Source organism: Schistocerca gregaria, unplaced genomic scaffold (genome assembly GCF_023897955.1).
Source record: "Schistocerca gregaria isolate iqSchGreg1 unplaced genomic scaffold, iqSchGreg1.2 ptg000066l, whole genome shotgun sequence".
NCBI classification, from domain to species: domain Eukaryota; kingdom Metazoa; phylum Arthropoda; class Insecta; order Orthoptera; family Acrididae; genus Schistocerca; species Schistocerca gregaria.
Window position 1 is genome coordinate 14,761,642 of NW_026061707.1, and position 27,843 is coordinate 14,789,484.

At 26.7% G+C, this 27,843-nt stretch overlaps 2 long non-coding RNA genes across 2 annotated transcripts in view; both read left to right on the forward strand.

Moving 5' to 3' along the window:
• The window catches only part of LOC126301330 (uncharacterized), a 106,416-nt gene that overhangs the window by 26,578 nt on the left and 51,995 nt on the right, over positions 1-27,843 (forward strand). The gene's annotated exons all lie outside the window — the stretch shown is intronic.
• On the forward strand, positions 9,186-24,971 carry LOC126301325 (uncharacterized). The gene is made up of 2 exons (XR_007553039.1): positions 9,186-9,264; positions 24,876-24,971. It is a non-coding gene; the product is annotated as an uncharacterized LOC126301325 (long non-coding RNA).

Here is a 27,843-nt window from a genome sequence, read left to right on the forward strand (position 1 = left end):
CAGGAGTAACAGTAACATGAGCACATCATAGTTTAATGGAATCTAATCATACTCAAGCACTACAAGGATTATTCTTCACAGTGTTATTAGGACTATACTTTACAATACTTCAAGCATATGAATATTGAGAAGCACCTTTTACCATTGCAGATGCAGTTTATGGATCAACATTCTTTGTTGCAACAGGATTCCATGGTTTACACGTAATTATTGGAACAATCTTTTTATCAACATGTCTACTTCGACACTCAATAAATCAATTTTCACCAAGACATCACTTTGGATTTGAAGCAGCAGCATGATACTGACACTTCGTAGACGTAGTATGATTATTCTTATATATCTCTATTTATTGATGAGGTAGATAATTGTTTTTCTAGTATAAATAGTACATTTGACTTCCAATCAGAAAGCTTGATATAAATCAAGAAAAACAATTCTAATTCTATCAACAAGAGTTTTCATTAGATTTATTATTCCAATAATTGTTATAATCCTGGCAACAACACTATCAAAAAAATTAATTAATGATCGAGAAAAAAGATCACCATTTGAATGTGGGTTTGATCCAAAAAGATCAGCACGAATACCATTCTCAATACGATTCTTCCTAATTGCAGTAATCTTTTTAATTTTTGATGTAGAAACTGCACTAATTCTACCAATTGTAATTATTTTTAAAACTTCAGACATTATAATCTGAACAGTATCAACAATATTTTTTATTGTAGTTCTATTAGGAGGACTATACCATGAATGAAACCAAGGAGCATTACAATGAGCAGAATAAAGGGTTGTAGTTAAATATAACATTTGGGTTGCATTCAAAAAGTATTGATATTATCAATCAACCTTAAATAGAATAAGAAGCGAAATATTGCAGTCAGTTTCGACCTGGAAGATTGGTATGTACTACCCTTATTCTTATTAATTGAAGCCAAAAAGAGGCGTATTACTGTTAATAATATAATTGAACTATAATAGTTCCAATTAAGGAAATGTAAAGCCAATATGAAAGCTGCTAACTTTTTATATTAGCGGTTAAACTCCGTTAACATTTCTAAAATTTATATAGTTTAAATAAAACATTTCATTTTAACTGTAAAAATATTATATCTATATTTATAAATACTTAAAAGTAAAAATACTTCCTTAACATCTTCAGTGTCACGCTCTAATTATAAGCTATTTAAGTAAACGAAAAACAATATTACCAAAATAAATATTCAAAAAATAAAAGTTAAAAGATAAATCTTGAAATTAGAATCATATCAACCTTGAATATAACCAATTAAATAAATAAATAATCTATATAAACCTTGACCACCAAGTAATTCACCTCAACCATAATCAAATGACTTAGATGAATAATAACCTATTTTTAAAGGAATATATCTAATAAACTTAGTTGAAAGAAAAGGTATAAATCATATAGAACCAGCAAATCTAACAAAAGAAAGTATACTTAAAGAAAATAAATTATGAGAAAAATCAAAATTAGAAATAAGATAACCTAAATAAGCACCTAAAATAACAACTGTAATAGGTAAAAACTTTAAATAATAAGGTAAAGCAATCACATGAGGAATAGGAAAAATTAATCAAGATAAAAGACTACCACCAAAAACAGCAACAAACAATAGACCAATTATTCCAAATGAAATATAATAACCCTTATCATCAAAAGAAAATCTAGAATAAAAATTATTATCACCAGATATTGAATAATAAAACAAACGAAAAGAATAAGAAGCAGTTAAACCAGTAGAAAAAAAATAAAGAAAAAATTTAAACAATTAATTCATCTTAAACAAACCATCTCAAGAATTAAATCCTTTGAATAAAATCCCGCTAAAAAAGGTATTCCACACAAAGATAAACTAGAAACATTAAAACAAACTGAAGTTAAAGGTATGAAATTAACAATTGATCCTATAAAACGAATATCCTGAGAATCCTTCAAATTATGAATTATTGAACCTGCACATATAAATAATAATGCCTTAAATAAAGCATGAGCCAATAAATGAAAAAATGCAAGCTTTGGATAACCTATAGCCAAAATTCTTATTATTAAACCAAGTTGTCTTAAAGTAGAAAGAGCAATAATCTTCTTTAAATCAAACTCAAAATTAGCGCCCAATCCAGCCATAAATATAGTTATACAACCAATTAAAAGTAAAAATCAACCACAATTATAAGTATCCAATATTGGTCTAAAACGAATTAATAAATAAACACCAGCAGTAACAAGAGTAGAAGAATGAACTAAAGCAGAAACAGGAGTAGGAGCTGCTATAGCAGCAGGAAGTCATGAAGAGAAAGGAATCTGAGCTCTCTTAGTTATAGCTGCTAAAACAATTAATATAGTAATGAGCTTTATTTCAAAAGAATTTAAATAAAATCATAATAATAAATATAATTTCAACCACCAAAATTTAACATTCATGCAATAGAAATTAAAATAGCAACATCACCAATACGATTACAAAGTGCAGTTAATATACCAGCACTATAAGATTTTACATTTTGATAATAAATAACTAAACAATAAGAAACTAAACCTAAACCATCTCAACCTAATAAAATTCTAATTAAATTAGGACTAATAATTAAAAAACCTATAGAAAGAATAAATATTAAAACAATAATAATAAAACGATTTATATTCTTTTCACCAGATATATAATCCTCTCTATAATAAATAACCAAAGAAGAAATATATATAACAAAAGATATAAAAATAAGAGATATTCAATCCAAAATTAAAGTTATAACAACTATAGAACCATTTAAATTGAAAAGCTCTCACTCAACAAAAACTCTATAATCAATTATTAAATAATAAATACCTAAAATAAAAATTATAGTTCTCGAAATAAACAAAGAAAAAAAACTCAAAGAACAAATAGAAAATAAATTCACGGCCTAAGATGAAAAACTTCATATCATTGATTCCACAAAACAATATTTTTAATTAAAATACTTAAGCAAACTAAACAAAGAAATATTCACCCTTTAAACAGAGAATATTTAAAGGCAATCAATGTAAAAGTAAAAGATGATATTCACGAAAATAACCAAGAGAACAAGTATAAACACCAGAATAATAATTCCCATGCTGAGAATAAGAATATATATACAAAGTATAAACAGCTCTAAAAAAAGATAAAAAAATCAAAGCAAAGAATCTAAAAGAAGATCAAGATATAATTCTATTTAATAATCTAATTTCACCTACCAAATTTAAAGAAGGAGGAGCAGCCATATTTGATGATCTTAAAAGAAATCATCATAAAGCCATTCTTGGCATCAAATTAATTATACCCTTGTTAATTAATAATCTTCGTCTACCTAAACGTTCATAAATAATATTAGATAAACAAAATAAACCAGAAGAACATAAACCATGACCAACCATTAGAGAAAGAGAACCTACACAACCTCATCAATTCATAGTCATCAATCCACCAATAACCATTCTTATATGAGCAACAGAAGAATATGCAATTAAAGACTTTAAATCAACCTGACGAAATCAAATAAATCTTACAATAACACCCCCAGATAAACCTAAAGACAATCAAAAATAATTAAACTTTAAACCCAAATAAGAAATAACCTTTATAACACGAAAAATACCATAACCACCTAACTTTAATAAAACACCAGCAAGAATTATTCTACCTGAAATAGGGGCCTCTACATGAGTCTTAGGAAGTCATAAATGAACCAAAAACATAGGTATCTTAACTAAAAAAGCCAAAATTATAAATACATAAAACATAAAATAATAAGAACCAAAATCAACCAATAAAGGAAAATATAAAGTATTAGAAAAATCATAAACCTTAAATAAAACTAATAATAAAGGTAATCTAGCAACCAAAGTATAAAAAATTAAATAAACACCAGCCTGCAAACGCTCAGGTTGATAACCCCAACCCAAAATTAAAAGTAAAGTAGGAACTAATCTAGCCTCAAAAAAAAATATAAAAAGAAAGAAGACTTAATCTAGCAAATGAACAATAAAGCATAATTATTAAAATCAAAACCATAAAAACAAAAAAATTAGAATGATATGAACTTAAATAAACTGAACCTCTAGCAGTGATTATTAAAGAACAAATCCAAAAACTAAGTAAAATTAAACTAAAAGAAAAATAATCAATACCAAAATAATATCTAATGATATTCAAATCAGCATATGAATAAACACAAATTATAAAAACAAAACCCGACAGAAACATTAAAGAATGAACCAACCATCAACAATTATTTAATAAACAAAGAGGGATCAAAAAAATAGTTATAAATAAATACTTTAACATAAAGATAAACCAAAAGAATTAAAAAAATCATTACCATGAGAACGAATTATTGAAACTAAAATAGAAAGACCTAAAGCACCCTCACAAACAGAAAAAACTAAAAAAATAACAGGAAAAAAATAATCATAATCAAACTCAATAAGAAAAACAATAACTAACATAAATAAAGAAAGAACAATATATTCTAATCTCAAAAGAACCATTAATAAATGTTTACGTTTAGAAGAAAAAACATAAACACCAGCAAAATAAATCAATAAAGAAGTAAAAATAGAGAATATAAACATTAGTTTTAATAGTTTAAAAAAACGCCGGTCTTGTAAACCGGAAATAAGTCCAGCCCCCACTTTTAAAACTTCAGAGGTGGAAAAGCTTCCATCATCGGTCCCCAAAACCGGTATTTTAAATAAACTAACCCCTGAAATGATCAAAATAATAATTATATCATTATCAAATGTAATAAATATTAATTTTATTAAATTAAGACACCCAATATCAATAATGCTTTTTATTATCCTTCAAACCTTCCTAGTTGGATTAATAACAGGAACAATAATAGAAAGATATTGATTATCATATATTTTATTTTTAACATTTCTTGGTGGTATACTAGTATTATTTATTTACATTACAAGAATTGCATCAAACGAAATATTTCAGCCTAAATCAATCACTATAATTATTACATTAATAATGTGAGTATTTATCATATTAATATTAATTATTCTAGATATATCTATATTTATAGACTTTTTCAAAAACACCGAAACTATAAATATTGATAATTCAATCAATTATCAAGAAATAACAATATCTTTAGAAAAATTATATAATAGACCAACATTCATTATTACAATAATAATAATAATTTATTTATTTTTAGCACTACTAGCAGTTGTTAAAATCACCAATATTAATCAGGGACTTATTCGTAAAATAAGATAATTACTAATGAATAAACCCTTACGATTAAGACATCCTTTAATTAAAATTATTAATAACTCTTTAATTGACTTACCTGCCCCAACAAATATTTCATTTTGATGAAATTTTTGATCCCTATTAGGGTTATGTTTGGTAATTCAAATCGTAACTGGACTATTTTTAGCTATACATTATACATCAAATATTGAAATAGCATTCAGTAGTGTAGTACACATCTGCCGAGACGTAAATAATGGTTGAATTATCCGAACCTTACACGCAAATGGAGCATCTATATTTTTTATTTGTATTTACTTACATGTAGGACGGGGAATTTACTATGGATCTTATATATATATACATACCTGAATAATTGGTACAGTGATTTTATTTTTAGTTATAGCAACTGCATTTATAGGAATTGTCTTACCCTGAGGCCAAATATCTTTTTGAGGTGCAACAGTAATTACTAATTTATTATCAGCAATCCCATACTTAGGAACAGATTTAGTCCAATGAGTATGAGGAGGATTCGCTGTTGATAATGCAACATTAAATCGATTCTTCACATTCCATTTTGTATTACCATTTATTATTGCTGCTATAGCAGCAATTCATTTATTTTTTCTTCACCAAACAGGATCTAATAATCCTCTTGGACTAAATGGAGATATTGAAAAAATTCCATTCCATCCATACTTTACCTTTAAGGATTCTATTACATTTGTAATAATAACATCATTATTAATTATACTATGTTTAATTAATCCTTACCTATTAGGAGATCCAGATAACTTTGTACCTGCCAACCCATTAGTAACACCAGTTCACATTCAACCAGAATGATATTTCCTATTTGCATATGCAATTCTACGATCTATCCCTAATAAGTTAGGAGGTGTTATGGCAATATTTTTATCAATTAGAATCTTAATAATTTTACCATTTTATAATAAAACACCATTCCGAGGCATTCAATTTTACCCTATTAATCAAATTTTATTCTGAATTATTGTAGTTGTTGTATGCTTACTAACGTGAATTGCTAAACGTCCTGTTGAAGAACCTTATATTATAACAGGTCAAATCTTAACAATTATTTACTTCACATATTTCTTAATTAATGTCCATGTCGCAAACGCATGAGATAAATTAATTAAGGAATAAAGTTAATTAGCTTAGGAAAAGCATATGTTTTGAAAACATAAAATTAGAAGTTTAACTCTTCTATTAACTTTTCTCAAAAAATTTCACTAAACAAATGAGATAAATAAAATCTTTAACCCAACAAAGAAAATAAAAAAATTCAAAGATAAAGGTAAAAAACTTTTTCAAGCTAAGTACATTAATTTATCATAACGGAACCGTGGTAATGTTCCACGAACCCAAATAAAACCAAAAGATATAATAGCAAGCTTAATAAAAAATATAAAAGAATAAAAATCACCGCCCAAAAAATTAAAGCCAATAACATTCTTATGAAGACAATTCTAGTATATTCAGCTAAAAAAATTAAAGTAAAACCACCCGCACCATACTCAATATTAAATACTGAAACTAACTCAGATTCCCCTTCAGCAAAATCAAAAGGAGTATGATTAGTTTCAGCTAAGCAAGAAGCAAAACAAGCTAAAGCTAAAGGAAAAGAAATAATAATATATCAACAATAAAGCTGATAGTTTATAAAATCAAACATATTAAAACTACCAATTAAAATAATTAAAGACAATAAAATTAAAGCTAAACTAACTTCATAAGAAATTGTTTGAGCAACAGAACGAAGAGAACCTAATAATGAATAATTTGAATTAGAAGATCAACCAGCAATTATAACAGTATAAACACCTAATCTAGTACAACATAAAAAAAATAAAAATCCATAAGAAAAAGAACACATATAAGTTAAATAAGGAAAAATTACTCAAACGGCTAAAGAAATCCTTAAATTAAAAACAGGGGAAAAATAATAAAGTAGGTAATTAGATATAATAGGAATTGGCTGCTCCTTACAAATTAACTTAATAGCATCTCTAAATGGCTGAGGAATTCCAACAAAACCTACCTTATTTGGACCCTTTCGAATCTGATTATAACCTAAAACCTTACGCTCTAATAAAGTTAAAAAGGCAACACTAATTAAAACACAAATAACCAATAAAAGAAAATTCAAAATAAATATAAATAAATCATAAAGTATCAATACTATTTGTAGAAAAAATCTACATAAATGAATTCTAAATTCAACACATTAATCTGTCAAAATAGTAAATAAATTAATATTAATCAATATAACAAAAAATATTTTAACCATATGGTCCTTTCGTACTAATATGGATTAACAATCTTAGGATAGAAACCGACCTGGCTCACGCCGGTCTGAACTCAGATCATGTAAGAATTTAAAGGTCGAACAGACCTAATCATTGGGCTCCTGCACCCAAAATTTTTCTTAATCCAACATCGAGGTCGCAATCTGCTTTGTCGATATGAGCTCTCAAAAACAATTACGCTGTTATCCCTAAGGTAACTTAATCTTATGATCATAAATTATGGATCAAAATAACAAACATAAATAAATGATATAATAATGAAGAGTTTATCTATTCTTCATGTCACCCCAACAAAACATCATCATTAAATATAGAAAGACAAACAAAAAACTATATAAAAGTAAAATGTCAAGCTCTATGGGGTCTTCTCGTCCTAAAGAAGAATTTAAGCCTTTTGACTCAAAAGTTAAATTCAAAAATTTATTAAGAGACAGTTGATTTCTCGTCAAGCCATTCATTCCAGCCACTAATTAAGAGACTAATGATTATGCTACCTTTGCACGGTCAAAATACCGCGGCTCTTTAAAAATACGCTCAGTGAGCAGGCCAGACCTCAAAATATAAACAAGAGGACATGTTTTTGATAAACAGGCGGAAATCAATTTTGCCTAGTTCCTTATAATAAGTTCACAAGGTAAAAATTTCATACAAATAAATATACTAATTCTATCATTATTACAAAAATTTTAAAATTAAATTAATAATCTTAATAAAAAACCTAAAATATTTATAAAATCAAAATAAAAAATAATGAACTAAAACGTAATCTTAAAGATAGCTGGTTAAAAGCTTACTATTATATTTCTATAAAATAAATTATAGGTTATTAATTTCAAAGCTTATCCCTTAAAGAATAAATAAGTTAATATTTTTACTTAAAAAATTAAATAAAAACAAATAACTTTAAAAAATTAAATTTTTTCTTAAGAAACTAGATATCTTGGGAAACGATTAACATCTCATTTCTATAAATAATTTTATAAATATTTTAGGTTTTTTATTAAGATTATTAATTTAATTTTAAAATTTTTGTAATAATGATAGAATTAGTATATTTACTTGTATGAAATTTTTACCTTGTGAACTTATTATAAGGAACTAGGCAAAATTGATTTCCGCCTGTTTATCAAAAACATGTCCTCTTGTTTATATTTTGAGGTCTGGCCTGCTCACTGAGCGTATTTTTAAAGAGCCGCGGTATTTTGACCGTGCAAAGGTAGCATAATCATTAGTCTCTTAATTAGTGGCTGGAATGAATGGCTTGACGAGAAATCAACTGTCTCTTAATAAATTTTTAAATTTAACTTTTGAGTCAAAAGGCTTAAATTCTTCTTTAGGACGAGAAGACCCTATAGAGCTTGACATTTTACTTTTATATAGTTTTTTGTTTGTCTTTCTATATTTAATGATGATGTTTTGTTGGGGTGACATGAAGAATAGATAAACTCTTCATTATTATATCATTTATTTATGTTTGTTATTTTGATCCATAATTTATGATCATAAGATTAAGTTACCTTAGGGATAACAGCGTAATTGTTTTTGAGAGCTCATATCGACAAAGCAGATTGCGACCTCGATGTTGGATTAAGAAAAATTTTGGGTGCAGGAGCCCAATGATTAGGTCTGTTCGACCTTTAAATTCTTACATGATCTGAGTTCAGACCGGCGTGAGCCAGGTCGGTTTCTATCCTAAGATTGTTAATCCATATTAGTACGAAAGGACCATATGGTTAAAATATTTTTTGTTATATTGATTAATATTAATTTATTTACTATTTTGACAGATTAATGTGTTGAATTTAGAATTCATTTATGTAGATTTTTCTACAAATAGTATTGATACTTTATGATTTATTTATATTTATTTTGAATTTTCTTTTATTGGTTATTTGTGTTTTAATTAGTGTTGCCTTTTTAACTTTATTAGAGCGTAAGGTTTTAGGTTATATTCAGATTCGAAAGGGTCCAAATAAGGTAGGTTTTGTTGGAATTCCTCAGCCATTTAGAGATGCTATTAAGTTAATTTGTAAGGAGCAGCCAATTCCTATTATATCTAATTACCTACTTTATTATTTTTCCCCTGTTTTTAATTTAATGATTTCTTTAGCCGTTTGAGTAATTTTTCCTTATTTAACTTATATGTGTTCTTTTTCTTATGGATTTTTATTTTTTTTATGTTGTACTAGATTAGGTGTTTATACTGTTATAATTGCTGGTTGATCTTCTAATTCAAATTATTCATTATTAGGTTCTCTTCGTTCTGTTGCTCAAACAATTTCTTATGAAGTTAGTTTAGCTTTAATTTTATTGTCTTTAATTATTTTAATTGGTAGTTTTAATATGTTTGATTTTATAAACTATCAGCTTTATTGTTGATTTATTATTATTTCTTTTCCTTTAGCTTTAGCTTGTTTTGCTTCTTGCTTAGCTGAAACTAATCGTACTCCTTTTGATTTTGCTGAAGGGGAATCTGAGTTAGTTTCAGGATTTAATATTGAGTATGGTGCGGGTGGTTTTACTTTAATTTTTTTAGCTGAATATACTAGAATTGTCTTCATAAGAATGTTATAGGCTTTAATTTTTTTGGGCGGTGATTTTTATTCTTTTATATTTTTTATTAAGCTTGCTATTATATCTTTTGGTTTTATTTGGGTTCGTGGAACATTACCACGGTTCCGTTATGATAAATTAATGTACTTAGCTTGAAAAAGTTTTTTACCTTTATCTTTGAATTTTTTTATTTTCTTTGTTGGTTTAAAGATTTTATTTATCTCATTTGTTTAGTGAAATTTTTTGAGAAAAGTTAATAGAAGAGTTAAACTTATAATTTTATGTTTTCAAAACATATGCTTTTCCTAAGCTAATTAACTTTATTCCTTAATTAATTTATCTCATGCGTTTGCGACATGGACATTAATTAAGAAATATGTGAAGTAAATAATTGTTAAGATTTGACCTGTTATAATATAAGGTTCTTCAACAGGTCGTTTAGCAATTCACGTTAGTAAGCATACAACAACAACTATAATTCAGAATAAAATTTGATTAATAGGGTAAAATTGAATGCCTCGGAATGGTGTTTTATTATAAAATGGTAAAATTATTAAGATTCTAATTGATAAAAATATTGCCATAACACCTCCTAACTTATTAGGGATAGATCGTAGAATTGCATATGCAAATAGGAAATATCATTCTGGTTGAATGTGAACTGGTGTTACTAATGGGTTGGCAGGTACAAAGTTATCTGGATCTCCTAATAGGTAAGGATTAATTAAACATAGTATAATTAATAATGATGTTATTATTACAAATGTAATAGAATCCTTAAAGGTAAAGTATGGATGGAATGGAATTTTTTCAATATCTCCATTTAGTCCAAGAGGATTATTAGATCCTGTTTGGTGAAGAAAAAATAAATGAATTGCTGCTATAGCAGCAATAATAAATGGTAATACAAAATGGAATGTGAAGAATCGATTTAATGTTGCATTATCAACAGCGAATCCTCCTCATACTCATTGGACTAAATCTGTTCCTAAGTATGGGATTGCTGATAATAAATTAGTAATTACTGTTGCACCTCAAAAAGATATTTGGCCTCAGGGTAAGACAATTCCTATAAATGCAGTTGCTATAACTAAAAATAAAATCACTGTACCAATTATTCAGGTATGTATATATATATAAGATCCATAGTAAATTCCCCGTCCTACATGTAAGTAAATACAAATAAAAAATATAGATGCTCCATTTGCGTGTAAGGTTCGGATAATTCAACCATTATTTACGTCTCGGCAGATGTGTACTACACTACTGAATGCTATTTCAATATTTGATGTATAATGTATAGCTAAAAATAGTCCAGTTACGATTTGAATTACCAAACATAACCCTAATAGGGATCCAAAATTTCATCAAAATGAAATATTTGTTGGGGCAGGTAAGTCAATTAAAGAGTTATTAATAATTTTAATTAAAGGATGTCTTAATCGTAAGGGTTTATTCATTAGTAATTATCTTATTTTACGAATAGGTCCCTGATTAATATTGGTGATTTTAACAACTGCTAGTAGTGCTAAAAATAAATAAATTATTATTATTATTGTAATAATGAATGTTGGTCTATTATATAATTTTTCTAAAGATATTGTTATTTCTTGATAATTGATTGAATTATCAATATTTATAGTTTCGGTGTTTTTGAAAAAGTCTATAAATATAGATATATCTAGAATAATTAATATTAATATGATAAATACTCACATTATTAATGTAATAATTATAGTGATTGATTTAGGCTGAAATATTTCGTTTGATGCAATTCTTGTAATGTAAATAAATAATACTAGTATACCACCAAGAAATGTTAAAAATAAAATATATGATAATCAATATCTTTCTATTATTGTTCCTGTTATTAATCCAACTAGGAAGGTTTGAAGGATAGTAAAAAGCATTATTGATATTGGGTGTCTTAATTTAATAAAATTAATATTTATTACATTTGATAATGATATAATTATTATTTTGATCATTTCAGGGGTTAGTTTATTTAAAATACCGGTTTTGGGGACCGATGATGGAAGCTTTTCCACCTCTGAAGTTTTAAAAGTGGGGGCTGGACTTATTTCCGGTTTACAAGACCGGCGTTTTTTTAAACTATTAAAACTAATGTTTATATTCTCTATTTTTACTTCTTTATTGATTTATTTTGCTGGTGTTTATGTTTTTTCTTCTAAACGTAAACATTTATTAATGGTTCTTTTGAGATTAGAATATATTGTTCTTTCTTTATTTATGTTAGTTATTGTTTTTCTTATTGAGTTTGATTATGATTATTTTTTTCCTGTTATTTTTTTAGTTTTTTCTGTTTGTGAGGGTGCTTTAGGTCTTTCTATTTTAGTTTCAATAATTCGTTCTCATGGTAATGATTTTTTTAATTCTTTTGGTTTATCTTTATGTTAAAGTATTTATTTATAACTATTTTTTTGATCCCTCTTTGTTTATTAAATAATTGTTGATGGTTGGTTCATTCTTTAATGTTTCTGTCGGGTTTTGTTTTTATAATTTGTGTTTATTCATATGCTGATTTGAATATAATTAGATATTATTTTGGTATTGATTATTTTTCTTTTAGTTTAATTTTACTTAGTTTTTGGATTTGTTCTTTAATAATCACTGCTAGAGGTTCAGTTTATTTAAGTTCATATCATTCTAATTTTTTTGTTTTTATGGTTTTGATTTTAATAATTATGCTTTATTGTTCATTTGCTAGATTAAGTCTTCTTTCTTTTTATATTTTTTTTGAGGCTAGATTAGTTCCTACTTTACTTTTAATTTTGGGTTGGGGTTATCAACCTGAGCGTTTGCAGGCTGGTGTTTATTTAATTTTTTATACTTTGGTTGCTAGATTACCTTTATTATTAGTTTTATTTAAGGTTTATGATTTTTCTAATACTTTATATTTTCCTTTATTGGTTGATTTTGGTTCTTATTATTTTATGTTTTATGTATTTATAATTTTGGCTTTTTTAGTTAAGATACCTATGTTTTTGGTTCATTTATGACTTCCTAAGGCTCATGTAGAGGCCCCTATTTCAGGTAGAATAATTCTTGCTGGTGTTTTATTAAAGTTAGGTGGTTATGGTATTTTTCGTGTTATAAAGGTTATTTCTTATTTGGGTTTAAAGTTTAATTATTTTTGATTGTCTTTAGGTTTATCTGGGGGTGTTATTGTAAGATTTATTTGTTTTCGTCAGGTTGATTTAAAGTCTTTAATTGCATATTCTTCTGTTGCTCATATAAGAATGGTTATTGGTGGATTGATGACTATGAATTGATGAGGTTGTGTAGGTTCTCTTTCTCTAATGGTTGGTCAAGGTTTATGTTCTTCTGGTTTATTTTGTTTATCTAATATTATTTATGAACGTTTAGGTAGACGAAGATTATTAATTAACAAGGGTATAATTAATTTGATGCCAAGAATGGCTTTATGATGATTTCTTTTAAGATCATCAAATATGGCTGCTCCTCCTTCTTTAAATTTGGTAGGTGAAATTAGATTATTAAATAGAATTATATCTTGATCTTCTTTTAGATTCTTTGCTTTGATTTTTTTATCTTTTTTTAGAGCTGTTTATACTTTGTATATATATTCTTATTCTCAGCATGGGAATTATTATTCTGGTGTTTATACTTGTTCTCTTGGTTATTTTCGTGAATATCATCTTTTACTTTTACATTGATTGCCTTTAAATATTCTCTGTTTAAAGGGTGAATATTTCTTTGTTTAGTTTGCTTAAGTATTTTAATTAAAAATATTGTTTTGTGGAATCAATGATATGAAGTTTTTCATCTTAGGCCGTGAATTTATTTTCTATTTGTTCTTTGAGTTTTTTTTCTTTGTTTATTTCGAGAACTATAATTTTTATTTTAGGTATTTATTATTTAATAATTGATATAGAGTTTTTGTTGAGTGAGAGCTTTTCAATTTAAATGGTTCTATAGTTGTTATAACTTTAATTTTGGATTGAATATCTTTTATTTTTATATCTTTTGTTATATATATTTCTTCTTTGGTTATTTATTATAGAGAGGATTATATATCTAGTGAAAAGAATATAAATCGTTATATTATTATTGTTTTAATATTTATTCTTTCTATAGGTTTTTTAATTATTAGTCCTAATTTAATTAGAATTTTATTAGGTAGAGATGGTTTAGGTTTAGTTTCTTATTGTTTAGTTATTTATTATCAAAATGTAAAATCTTATAGTGCTGGTATATTAACTGCACTTTCTAATCGTATTGGTGATGTTGCTATTTTAATTTCTATTGCATGAATGTTAAATTTTGGTGGTTGAAATTATATTTATTATTATGATTTTATTTCTAATTCTTTTGAAATAAAGCTCATTACTATATTAATTGTTTTAGCAGCTATAACTAAGAGAGCTCAGATTCCTTTCTCTTCATGACTTCCTGCTGCTATAGCAGCTCCTACTCCTGTTTCTGCTTTAGTTCATTCTTCTACTCTTGTTACTGCTGGTGTTTATTTATTAATTCGTTTTAGACCAATATTGGATACTTATAATTGTGGTTGATTTTTACTTTTAATTGGTTGTATAACTATATTTAAGGCTGGATTGGGCGCTAATTTTGAGTTTGATTTAAAGAAGATTATTGCTCTTTCTACTTTAAGACAACTTGGTTTAATAATAAGAATTTTGGCTATAGGTTATCCAAAGCTTGCATTTTTTCATTTATTGGCTCATGCTTTATTTAAGGCATTATTATTTATATGTGCAGGTTCAATAATTCATAATTTGAAGGATTCTCAGGATATTCGTTTTATAGGATCAATTGTTAATTTCATACCTTTAACTTCAGTTTGTTTTAATGTTTCTAGTTTATCTTTGTGTGGAATACCTTTTTTAGCGGGATTTTATTCAAAGGATTTAATTCTTGAGATGGTTTGTTTAAGATGAATTAATTGTTTAATTTTTTTTCTTTATTTTTTTTCTACTGGTTTAACTGCTTCTTATTCTTTTCGTTTGTTTTATTATTCAATATCTGGTGATAATAATTTTTGTTCTAGATTTTCTTTTGATGATAAGGGTTATTATATTTCATTTGGAATAATTGGTCTATTGTTTGTTGCTGTTTTTGGTGGTAGTCTTTTATCTTGATTAATTTTTCCTATTCCTCATGTGATTGCTTTACCTTATTATTTAAAGTTTTTAACTATTACAGTTGTTATTTTAGGTGCTTATTTAGGTTATCTTATTACTAATTTTGATTTTTCTCATAATTTATTTTCTTTAAGTATACTTTCTTTTGTTAGATTTGCTGGTTCTATATGATTTATACCTTTTCTTTCAACTAAGTTTATTAGATATATTCCTTTAAAAATAGGTTATTATTCATCTAAGTCATTTGATTATGGTTGAGGTGAATTACTTGGTGGTCAAGGTTTATATAGATTATTTATTTATTTAATTGGTTATATTCAAGGTTGATATGATTCTAATTTCAAGATTTATCTTTTAACTTTTATTTTTTGAATATTTATTTTGGTAATATTGTTTTTCGTTTACTTAAATAGCTTATAATTAGAGCGTGACACTGAAGATGTTAAGGAAGTATTTTTACTTTTAAGTATTTATAAAAATAGATATATTATTTTTACAGTGAAAATGTAATGTTTTATTTAAACTATATAAATTTTAGAAATGTTAACGGAGTTTAACCGCTAATATAAAAAGTTAGCAGCTTTCATATTGGCTTTACATTTCCTTAATTGGAACTATTATAGTTCAATTATATTATTAACAGTAATACGCCTCTTTTTGGCTTCAATTAATAAGAATAAGGGTAGTACATACCAATCTTCCAGGTCGAAACTGACTGCAACATTTCGCTTCTTATTCTATTTAAGGTTGATTGATAATATCAATACTTTTTGAATGCAACCCAAATGTTATATTTAACTACAACCCTTTATTCTGCTCATTGTAATGCTCCTTGGTTTCATTCTTGGTATAGTCCTCCTAATAGAACTAGAATAAAAAATATTGTTGATACTGTTCAGATTATAATGTCTGAAGTTTTAAAAATAATTACAATTGGTAGAATTAGTGCAATTTCTACATCAAAAATTAAAAAGATTACTGCGATTAGGAAGAATCGTATTGAGAATGGTATTCGTGCTGATCTTTTTGGATCAAACCCACATTCAAATGGTGATCTTTTTTCTCGATCATTAATTAATTTTTTTGATAGTGTTGTTGCCAGGATTATAACAATTATTGGAATAATAAATCTAATGAAAACTCTTGTTGATAAAATTAGAATTGTTTTTCTTGATTTATATCAAGCTTTCTGATTGGAAGTCAAATGTACTATTTATACTAGAAAAACAATTATCTACCTCATCAATAAATAGAGATATATAAGAATAATCATACTACGTCTACGAAGTGTCAGTATCATGCTGCTGCTTCAAATCCAAAGTGATGTCTTGGTGAAAATTGATTTATTGAGTGTCGAAGTATACATGTTGATAAAAAGATTGTTCCAATAATTACGTGTAAACCATGGAATCCTGTTGCAACAAAGAATGTTGATCCATAAACTGCATCTGCAATGGTAAAAGGTGCTTCTCAATATTCATATGCTTGAAGTATTGGAAGTATAGTCCTAATAACACTGTGAAGAATAATCTTTGTAGTGCTTGAGTATGATTAGATTCCATTAAACTATGATGTGCTCAAGTTACTGTTACTCCTGATGCTAAAAGAATAGCTGTATTAAGTAATGGAATTTGTATAGGGTTAAAGGGTTGAATTCCTATGGGAGGTCATAGTATTCCTAGTTCAATTGTTGGTGCTAATCTTCTTCTAAAGAATGCTCAAAAAAAAGAAACGAAAAATAATACCTCTGATGCAATAAATAAAATTATTCCTCATCGTAATCCAATTGATACAAATCCTGTATGTAATCCTTGATATGTTCCTTCTCGTACTACATCTCGTCATCATTGAATTATAGTTAGTAGGGTAATTCCAAATCCAATTATGAATAAGTTAATATTAAATAGGTGGAATCATTTTGCTAGTCCTGATACTAGGACTATTGCTCCAATTGCTCCTGTTAATGGTCAAGGTCTATAGTCTACTAAGTGGAATGGGTGGTTTGAGTGAGTTGTTAACATAGGTTTAATATACTTCTCTAGAATATAGAGTTCTTAGAATTGAGAAAACATAGGCTTGAATTATTGCTACTGCTGATTCTAGAATTAATAGAAGTATTTGTCCAATAATTAGTAATGAGATTAAGTTTATTGCTATAGATGGTCCTGTGTTTCCTAATAAGGTTAATAATAAGTGTCCTGCAATTATATTTGCTGCCAACCGTACTGCTAATGTACCTGGTCGAATAACATTACTAATTGTTTCAATTAGTACTATAAATGATATTAATGCAGGCGGTGTACCTTGTGGTACAAGGTGTGTAAATATATGATTAGTATGGTTAATTCATCCAAATAATATAAATCTTAGCCATATAGGTAGGGCAATTGCAAATGTTAATGCTAAATGTCTTGTTCTAGTAAAAATATAAGGGAATAATCCTATGAAATTGTTAAATAATATTATAATAAAAATTGAGATGAAAATGAATGTTGTTCCATTAAATGATTTTGGTCCAAGAAGTGTTTTAAATTCAGTATGTAAGGTTAAATTTAGTTTATTTCAGATAATGTTAATTCGTGATGGTGTAAGTCAAAATAGTGATGGGATTAATAATAGTCCTAGAAATGTTCTAGTTCAATTTAATGATAAATTAAAGATGTTAGTTGATGGGTCAAATGTTGAGAATAGATTTGTTATCATTTTCAATTTAAGTTTTTTATTTCAATTGTTCCTTTTTCTGCTCTTTTAATAAGGTTAGGTTTAAATGAGAAGAAGTTTATTTGATTAAACAAGATTAATGTAGCTGAAAATATAATGAATAGTGAGAATCATATAAGAGGGGATATTTGAGGGATTTGGATATAATTTCCCCATCAGAAGTAGTCGTTAATTTACTATTATTTGGTTTAAGAGACCATTACTTACTTTCAGTCATCTGATGAATTTCAAGGTGTACTAATTTTTTTTCGTTACTTTAGATTGACACTCTAATGTTATTTATTTTAACTAACTCCTTAAATTATCTTAGATAATCACTTAATAAATAAATTTACTGAAGTTCTTTCAATTACAATTGGTATAAATCTGTGGTTTGCTCCACAGATTTCTGAGCATTGTCCAAAGAATAATCCAGGTCGATTTATTGTGAATGTTCCTTGATTTAACCGACCTGGCGTTGCATCAATTTTAACCCCTAATGCAGGAACTGCTCATGAGTGTAGAACATCTGATGCTCTTGTTAATACTCGTACTTCTGTATTTATTGGTAGGATTGTTCGGTTATCTACATCTAGTAGTCGGAATCCATCATTTTCTTGGTCTTGTTCTGGTGTTATATAAGTGTCAAATTCTACGTCTATGAAGTCTGAATATTCATATCTTCAATATCATTGTCGTCCAATGGTTTTAATTGTAATTATTGCATCTACTGAATCATCAAGTAAATATAATAGTCGTAATGATGGAAGGGCAATAAAAATTAATGTAATTGCTGGTAAAGCTGTTCAGATTGTTTCAATTAAATGTCCATGAAGTATATTACGGTTAGTATAGGCAATAAATAATATATAACATAGGGCATAACCTACAATTACTGTAATTAATAATAATACGACCGTAGTATGATCATGAAAGAATGATAATTGCTCCATTAATGGTGAAGCTCCATCTTGAAGAGATAAATTTGATCATGTTGCCATTAATAAATATTTTCTAATAAAAGGTCAAACCTTTATTTGTAGAGCTTAAATCTACTGCACTAATCTGCCATATTAGAATCTAGAGATTAATGGTAATTCTGAGTAACTATGTTCTGCAGGAGGGTTATTTTGTAGTCATTCTGTTGATCTTCTTATGTTAGCTCTAAATATAATTGCTCGGTTTGTAATCATTCTTTCTCATATAATTACAATGAATATAATGATTCCTACAATAGAAATTGTAGACCCAATTCTTGATACTACGTGTCATGATGTATATGCGTCTGGGTAGTCAGAGTATCGTCGAGGTATTCCTGCTAATCCTAGGAAGTGTTGAGGAAAGAATGTTAAATTTACTCCAATGAATATAATTGTAAATTGGATTTTTAATCATGTATTATTTATAGTTAATTCTGTAAATTGTGGATATCATTGAATGACACCTCCTATAATTGCAAATACTGCTCCTATAGATAATACATAATGAAAGTGGGCTACTACATAATATGTATCATGTAATACAATATCAAGTGATGAATTTGCTAATACTAATCCTGTTAATCCACCAATTGTAAATAGGAAAATAAATCCTAGAGCTCATAATAATGGTGGATTGAACTTGAATTTAGTTCCATATAATGTAGCTAATCATCTAAATACCTTAATTCCTGTAGGTACAGCAATAATTATTGTTGCTGATGTAAAATATGCTCGTGTGTCAACATCCATTCCTACTGTAAATATATGATGTGCTCATACAATAAATCCTATTAGTCCAATTGATAGTATAGCATAAATTATACCTAATGTTCCTAATGATTCAATTTTTCCTCTTTCTTGACATACAATATGTGAAATAATTCCGAACCCCGGTAGAATAAAAATATAAACTTCTGGGTGTCCAAAGAATCAAAATAGATGTTGATATAGAATTGGGTCACCCCCTCCTGCAGGGTCAAAGAATGATGTATTTAAATTTCGATCTGTTAATAATATAGTAATAGCTCCTGCTGAAACTGGAAGTGAAAGAAGGAGAAGTAATGCTGTAATAGCTACAGATCATACAAATAAAGGTGTTTGATCTAAAGTTATACTTTCTGATCGTATATTAATTGCTGTTGTAATGAAATTCACTGCACCAAGAATAGATGATACACCTGCTAAGTGCAGTGAAAAAATAGCTAGATCTACAGATGCACCCCCGTGTGCAATAGCTCCTGCTAGAGGAGGGTAAACTGTTCATCCTGTACCAGCACCATTATCTACTATAGAAGATGTAAGAAGAAGGGTTAGTGAAGGTGGTAGTAATCAAAAACTTATGTTATTTATTCGTGGAAATGCTATATCTGGTGCACCAATTATTAGTGGAACAAGTCAATTACCAAATCCACCAATTATATTAGGTATTACTATAAAGAAAATTATTATGAATGCGTGAGCTGTAATAATAACATTATAAATCTGGTCATCCCCAATTAGAGATCCGGGTTGGCCAAGTTCAGCACGAATAAGTATTCTTATTGATGTTCCTACTATTCCTGCTCATGCTCCAAATATGAAGTATAAAGTACCAATGTCCTTATGGTTTGTTGAGAATAATCATTTTTGCGGTAAGATGGCTGAATTTTAGGTGGTAGACTGTAAATCTACTTATGAGATGTTTTCTCTCTTATCATATTTAGGTCTTATATTCAATTATGATTCTAGACTGCAATTCTAGAGGTGTAAAATTTTACTAAGGCCTAAAAGATTATTCTTTTAATTATAACTTTGAAGGTTATTAGTTTGATTAACTTAAGTCCTTAGTATAATGAAATTAAGGTTGATGTTGAAATCAATCCTATTGTTGAAATTATTACTGTTATAGGAAGAATGATTCTTGATTTTTGGGACTTTATCTTTATAGATCACGAATTTTCTGTGTATGATATAATTAGAGCTGAGAATCTAATACGTATATAGTAGTAGAGTGTAATTGTAGTTAATACAACTATAATAGTTATAATGGTTGTTATATTGTTTTCTATTAATGATTGTATTACAATTCATTTTGGTAAGAATCCAAGGAATGGTGGTAGTCCACCTAAAGATAATAAAGATAAGAATATTATGAATTTAATTTCGGTTTTTATATTTCTGGCTGAATAAATTTGATTTATGAAAAATAAATTTATTTGCTTAAATAATAAAACTATAATTAATCTTAATAGTGAGTAAATAATGAAGTATAGTTCTCAGATGTTTTCTCTGACTGTAATGAACTAATTATTCAACCTAGATGTCTGATTGATGAATATGCTAAAAGTTGTCGTAAGGATGTTTGATTTAAACCTCCTATTGCCCCAATAATAATTCTTAAGATAATAATTGTTCAAATAAAAGTTCTTAATTGAATACAATAAGATAAGACCATTATTGGGGCGATTTTTTGTCATGTTATTCATGTTACAATTATTTCATCTTGATGCTCCTATAACTTCTGGAAATCAGAAATGGAAAGGTGCAGCTCCAATCTTTAATAATAGTCTAGATCTAATTATTATTGATGGGATAAATTCTGTTTCCCATCCCATGGGATATTTTATTTGAATCAGCAAAATTGAAAATAATAATATTGTCGATGCTATTGCTTGGACAATAAAATATTTAATTGATGATTCATTTATTATTATATTTTTATTTCTTGTTAGGAGCGGAATAAATGAAAGTAAGTTGATCTCAAGTCCTATTCAAACCCCAAATCAGGAATTTGATGAAATGGACAGGATCGTTCCTATCATTAATGTTGATAGGAAGAGAAGTTTTGTAGAGTTGTTGGTCATTAAAAAGGAGAGGATTGATACCTCTATAAATGGGGTATGAACCCATTAGCTTCTTTAGCTTACCTTTTTACATTAAGGTGTATGATGCACGTTAGTTTTTGATACTAAAGGAGGTAGTTTAATTCTATCTTATGTAATTTTAATGAAGGTAATTTTATTTACTTTATTTACCCTATCAAGGTAACCCTTTAATCAGGCACTTCATTTATTTAATATATAAATCGAAAGTTTTTTTTTGAAATTCTTTTATGTATTATTTTGTTTAATTAGGATTAATTTATCCTTCTCATTTTATTTTTTATATATATATATATATATAATAAATAATTTATATTAATATATTACATTTAATTGAAATTAAAGTATTATAAGTTCATCTTACCATTATCAATTGATTATTTTAATGCAATTATTTACCTAGGATTATAGCTACTTATGTTTTTAGCTTAAAATAGGTTATTATAATATAATATATATAATAATATGTAATTTAATATTTAATATTATTATAATTGGATATAATAAATAAAATTATTAATTTAAATATAAAATATTATAATTAATATAAATAATTATATTAATTATAATAATATAATTATGTAAATTATCTATAATTAGATTATTTAACTAATATATATGAAAGTTAACTTAATATAAAAAAAGAATTCATATTAATAACATATTATATTAAATTACATAATTGTATAAAATATATTTATTATATTATTTAATCTTTCTTTATTTATTAGTGAAAAGAAAGATTAAATAAGAAAGAATATAATACATTTATTGCTATACATGTTCCATATTAATCTTTAATTATATATAATAGAGAAGTTGTTGTGGTCATACATAGGGGCGTTTCTTTTTTTTTTTTGTTAATGTTTGTGGTTTTTTTCTTTTTTTTCTTTAAATATTTGAATCTTTTATTTTTTCCTGAATTAATAGATTTAAAATTTTCTTATTTTTTATTTTTAAAAGTTTTATTCTTGCTTGTTTATTCACTTTTTCTTTGTATTATATGTAAGTTTTGTTCGACTAAATGTTCTTTTTGAAGTAATTTGATTTAATTATGAAGTGATTTTGGATTTAGCAATTGATTTAGTATCGGCATAATTCGTGCCAGCAGCCGCGGTTATACGATTGATACAAGTGAATATTATTGGTTAAAACAGTTGTTTATATTATTAGGGTTGAAATATAAATTTGTAAGGTGAAATGTTAAAATTTATTTGTGGCCCTTTTTATGAATCTGTGAAATTTAAATAATAAACTAGGATTAGATACCCTATTATTTTAAATGTTAATTATATTTACCATGGTACTATTAGTTAAGGTCTTTAAACCCAAAGAATTTGGCGGTATCTCATTCCATTCAGAGGAACCTACCCCATGATTGATAATACACGATTTACTCTACTTAATTTATTTGTTTGTATATCTCCGTTATCAGAGAATCTTTTTAGAGTTATAATTCTCAAGATTTATAATTATAAAATATTTCAGGTCAAGGTGCAGCTTATAGTTAAGAGGAGGTGGGTTACAATAGATTTTTGTTTATAACGGATTTGATAGTGAAATACTGTTAATGAAGGTGGATTTGATAGTAATTTAATTTATTTAATTTAACTGATATTGGCTCTGAGATGTGTACACATCGCCCGTCGCTCTCATTATTGATTATTCTATTTTATTTTAAAGTAGCTTCAATTTAGATGAGATAAGTCGTAACATAGTAGATGTACTGGAAAGTGTATCTAGGAAGAGTTTCAAGATATAACTTATTAGTAAAGTGTTTCATTTACACTGAAAATTTTTCTGTGCAAATCAGGATATCTTGATTATTTATTTTATTATATTTATTTTTTGTTTATTTAATTATTTAATATAAATAATTTTATTGTATTTTTGTCTTAGTATATTTTATAGAATTGATTTTTTAAATTATAGTTTATTGGTGTAATGTAAGTGTTTTATGAAATATTATTTTAAATTTTTTTAAGTAGATTTTATTTATTGTACCTTTTGTATCAGGGTTTATCAAAATTTTAGTATTTATTTTACTTGTCTCGATTTGGGTTGATTTATAAATAATTTATAGTTAATGTATCATAATTATCATTAAATTATTTATAGAAATGAGATGTTAATCGTTTCCCAAGATATCTAGTTTCTTAAGAAAAAATTTAATTTTTTAAAGTTATTTGTTTTTATTTAATTTTTTAAGTAAAAATATTAACTTATTTATTCTTTAAGGGATAAGCTTTGAAGTTAATAACCTATAATTTATTTTATAGAAATATAATAGTAAGCTTTAAACCAGCTATCTTTAAGATTACGTTTTAGTTCATTATTTTTTATTTTGATTTTATAAATATTTTAGGTTTTTTATTAAGATTATTAATTTAATTTTAAAATTTTTGTAATAATGATAGAATTAGTATATTTATTTGTATGAAATTTTTACCTTGTGAACTTATTATAAGGAACTAGGCAAAATTGATTTCCGCCTGTTTATCAAAAACATGTCCTCTTGTTTATATTTTGAGGTCTGGCCTGCTCACTGAGCGTATTTTTAAAGAGCCGCGGTATTTTGACCGTGCAAAGGTAGCATAATCATTAGTCTCTTAATTAGTGGCTGGAATGAATGGCTTGACGAGAAATCAACTGTCTCTTAATAAATTTTTGAATTTAACTTTTGAGTCAAAAGGCTTAAATTCTTCTTTAGGACGAGAAGACCCTATAGAGCGTTCCATTTTACTTTTATATAGTTTTTTGTTTGTCTTTCTATATTTAATGATGATGTTTTGTTGGGGTGACATGAAGAATAGATAAACTCTTCATTATTATATCATTTATTTATGTTTGTTATTTTGATCCATAATTTATGATCATAAGATTAAGTTACCTTAGGGATAACAGTGTAATTGTTTTTGAGAGCTCATATCGACAAAGCAGATTGCGACCTCGATGTTGGATTAAGAAAAATTTTGGGTGCAGGAGCCCAATGATTAGGTCTGTTCGACCTTTAAATTCTAACATGATCTGAGTTCAGACCGGCGTGAGCCAGGTCGGTTTCTATCCAAAGATTGTTAATCCATATTAGTACGAAAGGACCATATGGTTAAAATATTTTTTGTTATATTGATTAATATTAATTTATTTACTATTTTGACAGATTAATGTGTTGAATTTAGAATTCATTTATGTAGATTTTTTCTACAAGTAGTATTGATACTTTATGATTTATTTATATTTATTTTGAATTTTCTTTTATTGGTTATTTGTGTTTTAATTTATGTTGCCTTTTTAACTTTATTAGAGCATAAGGTTTTAGGTTATATTCAGATTCGAAAGGGTCCAAATAAGGTAGGTTTTGTTGGAATTCCTCAGCCATTTAGAGATGCTATTAAGTTAATTTGTAAGGAGCAGCCAATTCCTATTATATCTAATTACCTACTTTATTATTTTTCCCCTGTTTTTAATTTAATGATTTCTTTAGCCGTTTGAGTAATTTTTCCTTATTTAACTTATATGTGTTCTTTTTCTTATGGATTTTTATTTTTTTTATGTTGTACTAGATTAGGTGTTTATACTGTTATAATTGCTGGTTGATATCCTAATTCAAATTATTCATTATTAGGTTCTCTTCGTTCTGTTGCTCAAACAATTTCTTATGAAGTTAGTTTAGCTTTAATTTTATTGTCTTTAATTATTTTAATTGGTAGTTTTAATATGTTTGATTTTATAAACTATCAGCTTTATTGTTGATTTATTATTATTTCTTTTCCTTTAGCTTTAGCTTGTTTTGCTTCTTGCTTAGCTGAAACTAATCGTACTCCTTTTGATTTTGCTGAAGGGGAATCTGAGTTAGTTTCAGGATTTAATATTGAGTATGGTGCAGGTGGTTTTACTTTAATTTTTTTAGCTGAATATACTAGAATTGTCTTCATAAGAATGTTATTGGCTTTAATTTTTTTGGGCGGTGATTTTTATTCTTTTATATTTTTTATTAAGCTTGCTATTATATCTTTTGGTTTTATTTGGGTTCGTGGAACATTACCACGGTTCCGTTATGATAAATTAATGTACTTAGCTTGAAAAAGTTTTTTACCTTTATCTTTGAATTTTTTTATTTTCTTTGTTGGTTTAAAGATTTTATTTATCTCATTTGTTTAGTGAAATTTTTTGAGAAAAGTTAATAGAAGAGTTAAACTTCTAATTTTATGTTTTCAAAACATATGCTTTTCCTAAGCTAATTAACTTTATTCCTTAATTAATTTATCTCATGCGTTTGCGACATGGACATTAATTAAGAAATATGTGAAGTAAATAATTGTTAAGATTTGACCTGTTATAATATAAGGTTCTTCAACAGGTCGTTTACCAATTCACGTTAGTAAGCATACAACAACTACTATAATTCAGAATAAAATTTGATTAATAGGGTAAAATTGAATGCCTCGGAATGGTGTTTTATTATAAAATGGTAAAATTATTAAGATTCTAATTGATAAAAATAATGCAATAACACCTCCTAACTTATTAGGGATAGATCGTAGAATTGCATATGCAAATAGGAAATATCATTCTGGTTGAATGTGAACTGGTGTTACTAATGGGTTGGCAGGTACAAAGTTATCTGGATCTCCTAATAGGTAAGGATTAATTAAACATAGTATAATTAATAATGATGTTATTATCACAAATGTAATAGAATCCTTAAAGGTAAAGTATGGATGGAATGGAATTTTTTCAATATCTCCATTTAGTCCAAGAGGATTATTAGATCCTGTTTGGTGAAGAAAAAATAAATGAATTGCTGCTATAGCAGCAATAATAAATGGTAATACAAAATGGAATGTGAAGAATCGATTTAATGTTGCATTATCAACAGCGAATCCTCCTCATACTCATTGGACTAAATCTGTTCCTAAGTATGGGATTGCTGATAATAAATTAGTAATTACTGTTGCACCTCAAAAAGATATTTGGCCTCAGGGTAAGACATATCCTATAAATGCAGTTGCTATAACTAAAAATAAAATCACTGTACCAATTATTCAGGTATGTATATATATATAAGATCCATAGTAAATTCCCCGTCCTACATGTAAGTAAATACAAATAAAAAATATAGATGCTCCATTTGCGTGTAAGGTTCGGATAATTCAACCATTATTTACGTCTCGGCAGATGTGTACTACACTACTGAATGCTATTTCAATATTTGATGTATAATGTATAGCTAAAAATAGTCCAGTTACGATTTGAATTACCAAACATAACCCTAATAGGGATCCAAAATTTCATCAAAATGAAATATTTGTTGGGGCAGGTAAGTCAATTAAAGAGTTATTAATAATTTTAATTAAAGGATGTCTTAATCGTAAGGGTTTATTCATTAGTAATTATCTTATTTTACGAATAGGTCCCTGATTAATATTGGTGATTTTAACAACTGCTAGTAGTGCTAAAAATAAATGAATTATTATTATTATTGTAATAATGAATGTTGGTCTATTATATAATTTTTCTAAAGATATTGTTATTTCTTGATAATTGATTGAATTATCAATATTTATAGTTTCGGTGTTTTTGAAAAAGTCTATAAATATAGATATATCTAGAATAAATAATATTAATATGATAAATACTCACATTATTAATGTAATAATTATAGTGATTGATTTAGGCTGAAATATTTCGTTTGATGCAATTCTTGTAATGTAAATAAATAATACTAGTATACCACCAAGAAATGTTAAAAATTAAATATATGATAATCAATATCTTTCTATTATTGTTCCTGTTATTAATCCAACTAGGAAGGTTTGAAGGATAATAAAAAGCATTATTAATATTGGTTGTCTTAATTTAATAAAATTAATATTTATTAAATTTGATAATGATGTAATTATTATTTTAATCATTTCAGGGGTTAGTTTATTTAAAATACCGGTTTTGGGGACCGATGATGGAAGCTTTTCCACCTCTGAAGTTTTAAAAGTGGGGGCTGGACTTATTTCCGGTTTACA